The 4,682-nt window shown below is 41.9% G+C and overlaps 1 gene segment (V, D, J or C); it reads right to left on the minus strand.

The window, feature by feature from the left end:
* Nucleotides 1–4,682, minus strand: part of LOC109932878 — a 22,688-nt gene that overhangs the window by 17,099 nt on the left and 907 nt on the right.

Consider the following 4,682-nt stretch of genomic DNA (forward strand, 5'->3'; position numbering starts at 1 on the left):
TGCTACACTCGAGATAAGCAGCGGAAATGTTTTTTTAGACTGAGTCCTTATCAGCAACAAGCAACGTTACACACCCAAAAGTAACCTCACCCCATCAGCAATGATTGATGGAAACTGCACTCGAAATGTTTCACTGACTGTGTCAGCTCCACGTGCAGCAAATTGTTTCTGAGCTGAGATCGCTGCCCAGCCCTGAATGGCCCCCTCCTCTCTTTTCCCTCGTGTTGTCTCCTTCACTGTAGCCCCCTCAAACCTACCTCAGTAAGACTGTGTTGTGAAGTCTCACCGAGACCACACTGACCTTGACTGACTGGTCACTGATGGGATTGAAGGCGTGTGGTGAAGTTGTCCAGTGACCTCTCTTTCCCAACGGTTCCTACATATTGGACAGTCTCCCTGACAGGGCGACACAGTGCTGAAGGGGTTCTGTTACTGCACTCTCAATCCAGAACCTGGATTCACAAATCCCACCAGTTTGAAAGTTAGAAATCCATTTACTAATGTGGACATTTAAAAATAAACTGGCAGCAACCAAGTCATGAATGTCTTTCCGGGAAGAAATCCTGGTGTCCTTTCCTGGTCTGCCTATTGATTAGGAGCAGGTTCTGTTTCAGAGAATCAATACCACAGCGAACAGAATGGATCCTGGGAGGGTGGAGGATCCAGGCACAGGCAGCATCAGAGGAGCCGGAAAGCTGACGTTTCGGGTCTGGACCCTTCTTCAGAAATGGTCCAGACCCGAAACGTCAGTTTCCTGCTCCTCTGATGCCGCCTGGCCTGCTGTGTTCCTCCAGCTCCACACCTTATTATCTCAGACTCCAGCATCGGCAGTTCATACTTTCTCTGAGGATCCAGGCCCAGTCTTGATGATGGAGATGTGAGAATTGATGAATGTTCAGGAGATTTCTTCAGTTGTGTTTGAAAGCCAGAGACTATTCCCCCATAGGTTTTCCTCAGGAGATTAAATGGAGTAAATAAATTTGGAGGTCAGGGTACTGTGTCCATAAAATGTGGAAGGATATTAAATGGGTGGTAATCCCAGGACAGTGTGGACTGTAAATGGGCTGTGAATGATGCAGATTCATAGGTTAGCTGATGATTATGATTTAATTTTTCTTGATCACAAGGTTAACTCATTTTGTTGTTCATCAGGTAATCACCACCTTCAATCTGAGACAAACTCCGGTTTACTGGTAAACTCACTTAGTACCTTTGTTTAAAATCTTGACCGAGTTCGTGAAGTTAAGGGTGAAGATTTTCTACTTTAGAGACAGTTTGTGCTGTTTCTGTCCGAGGGACAGATTATTCTCTACTCGTACAAGGAGAATCATTTTTGAGCCTCTTTTCCTTTCACACTTTCAGTCCTGTTGGTCTGACCTTTTTTGGGTAAACATAAGAATCAATAATTGGTGTCGGTCACTAAATCAGAAGCATATTTCCATATGTAAAACACTGTGCTTATTCTTTTTAGTAACACTGTTCCCTCTGGGACGCCCCCTGTTCAGTTTCTGTGATGCTGCCAACTCTTACAGGAAACGTAAGGAGAAGGAAATAGACCTGAGGTTGTTGCTAAGTTTCGCACATCTGACAGCCATGAATGAAAATATCAAACCTGTTTCTCATAACTTGACAGCTGCACACTGTGAGATGCTGTTCAAATACAGAGGAAAATCAGAATTGGAGTGTATCATTCAGCCTCTTGATGCTGCTCCATTACTCACAAGTAGATCATGGCTGAGGTGTACCTACCGGTCTCGGTTCTAGATCCTTCGATGCTTCTTTCAGAAAATTGCTGTCAATCTCAGTGCTGAATTTTTCACTTCATTCTCCAGTCTCATCAGCTTCTCAGGGAAGACAGTTTGAGATTTTCACCAACCTTTGTGTAAGAAAATACTTCTTTGACAGCGCCCCTGAATGGCCTGGCTTAAATTTTAATGATCTGCTCCCCCACCTCCACCAGATAAATTATTTCTCTGTGTTTATACTGTTTAATCTTTAATCAGCTTGAACCTCTCAATTACATCACTCTTCTAAATTCCACATTTGAGGCAATACAAGTCAAATCAATGGAAAGGTTATCTTGTTGTAACCCTTTCAGCAGGTATCAAATTGGTAAATCTTCACAGCACCTTCACCATTGTCAATACATCCTTCCTGAACTTCAGTCCAGGTACTGAGTGACGTTCTCCTCAAGTGATGGAACCAGAAATCTGTTCAACTCCAACATCAATTCCCCCTATTTCTATTCCAATATCCATCAACAACTGCTGTACATTGAAAGATTCTGTTAAAATGTGTTTGACAGATTAATTAAAACTGAAACTTTGCAGTTGTCTCTCACACATGAAGCAAATTTTCTGCCTTTACTCTCATCCTACAGGATTGGTCACTCTACCTGTGGAATATTTACTTCAATAATCTTTATGATTGATGGAAATGACAAACTCTGTGACTGTGATCAGGGTACACTGTCCCTCCTCATCCTCCTCAATGTGTGTGCAGCCTTTCACACAATTGATCACCACCATCCTCTTCCAGTGTCCAGCAGAATGGGACTGTCCTCACTGGTTCCACACTTATCTGTCCAGTCATTGCCAGAGAATTTTTAAATATTACTTCAAGGGACGTGGGTGTCACAGGCAAGGGCAGCATTTGTTCCCATCCCTAATTCCTGGGAATTGATGTCTCGCTGGACCAGTTCAGAGGGCCGTTATGTGTCAATTATATTGCTGTGGGTTTGAAGTCACAAGGCAGAAACTGTCATAACATTTGAGAAATATTTAAATGTGCACTCGTGGTACCAAGGTATACAAGGTTATGGGCCAAGTGCTGGAAAACTGGATTAGCACAGTTAGGTGGATGTCCTGACTGGACGTGATGGGCCAAAGGGCTTTTCCTGTGCTGTAGGTCTCTCTGATTCTATGACGTCATGGACCCAACCAGGTAAAGATGACAGATTTCTTTCTGTTACATTTTTACAACAATCACTGACAGTTTCATGGTCAGCATTACAGAGACTAGCTTCAATAACAGGTTTCTTAATTATATTCAGATTTCATCAGTTACCATGGTAGGACTGTGTGACATGTCTGCTGGTCATCCTTTGGCACAGTATCCTCTGTACCGCGCATATTCTTCATCAGATTCTGTGCCTCTCTAATTTCATTCAGTCACTGACTATGACAGATAGAGTTTTGGTTGTTTTTCTTGTAATCCTAGCTGACAGTGGTTTGGGTCAGTCAGATCCTAGCATGAAATCTGACCTGATAGTTCAGAATTTGATTTTGTTTGTTTGGTTAATGTGGTGGTTAGTTATTGAAACATATTCACATGAGGCTGCAGATTTTCTTCAATAACAGATCAGACATTTATTGCACAGAAGGGGAGGCAATGGCTGAGTGGTATTATCACTGTACTGTTAATCCAGAGACCCAGGTAATGTCCTGGGGACCTGGGTTTGAATCCCACCACGGCAGATGGTGGAATTTGAATTCAAGAAATATCTGGATTTAAGAATCTAATGATGACCATGAATCCATTGTCGGAAAAACACATCTGGTTCACAAATGACCTTTAGGGAAGGAAACTGCCATTCTTAACTGGTCTGGCCGATGTACTCCAGTCCCGTAGCAATGTGGTTGACTCATTACTGCCCTTTGGGCAATTAGGGATGGGTAATAAATGCTGGCCTAGCCAGTGATGACCTCATCCTGTGAATGAAAAAACAAAAAGATGAAATTAAGAAAAATCAAGCTAACTAAACACAGAAGACAATTAAAATGATTCTACAAAGCACAGTAAAACAAAGTTTCAGCCTATTTCCAACATCTCTGATAGAGACTCAAGTCCAGAGAAATTACACTGCTATTACAGCTCTTTAGGGTTTTACTTAACTAACTTCTGATAGTTTGTTACGTAGCAGTCGGCTACGGAGACAGTTCAATCAGTCCTTTCCAACTCTGCTGACATGAACTTTTCACAAATCTGAAAGTTTCACCTTTCTCAGTTTGCTGACAGATCGCAGACCAAACACTCCTGGACTGGATATTTTGTGAACTAAATCTTTCTACTGCAATAATTTGCTCCCTGAACTACCCTGATACTTTCTGAGAGAGCAACTAAACTTGCTTCTGCATTTAATTCCAGTGCTTTATCAGTAGATTTTTAAAAAATAATGCTCCTCCTAGATTTCTCAGATCAATGAACAAATCTCATGGCCTTGCATATTTCCCTTACCTGTCGCAAGCATGACAGTGTAAACATCTTGCATTAATATGACAGGGATCTGCTTTATCAGCTTTCTGACCAAATACTGGTTCTAATCACTGTGCTGAAAGGTCTCTCTGACCTTATTTTTAAAGAAAGCTTTTCACCCATTTGCCTCCAATGTGAACTCTGAATTCTAAAAGTTATGTTTCTGTAAAAATTCTAGTGTTTTGTCACACTGTGAGAGTAAAGATTTCTTCAACAAGGACTATTTCATCTTGATCAGGCCTTGCCTCAGGGATCAGGGACAGAGCATTTACAATAGCCTGCTGTTTTCCTGGTAAACCCATCCTCGTCACCATCCTCAGTCAGAATTGTTGTCCTCACAATGAAATTTGTGCAAACTTATAACCTCAGTGAGGGTTTGTGTTCTGTCTCTGTCTTGAAGTGGAGATACATACTCTGTGAATGGCCAT

Source organism: Rhincodon typus, chromosome 42, assembly GCF_021869965.1.
Source record: "Rhincodon typus isolate 14 chromosome 42, sRhiTyp1.1, whole genome shotgun sequence".
Taxonomy (NCBI): Eukaryota; Metazoa; Chordata; class Chondrichthyes; order Orectolobiformes; family Rhincodontidae; genus Rhincodon; species Rhincodon typus.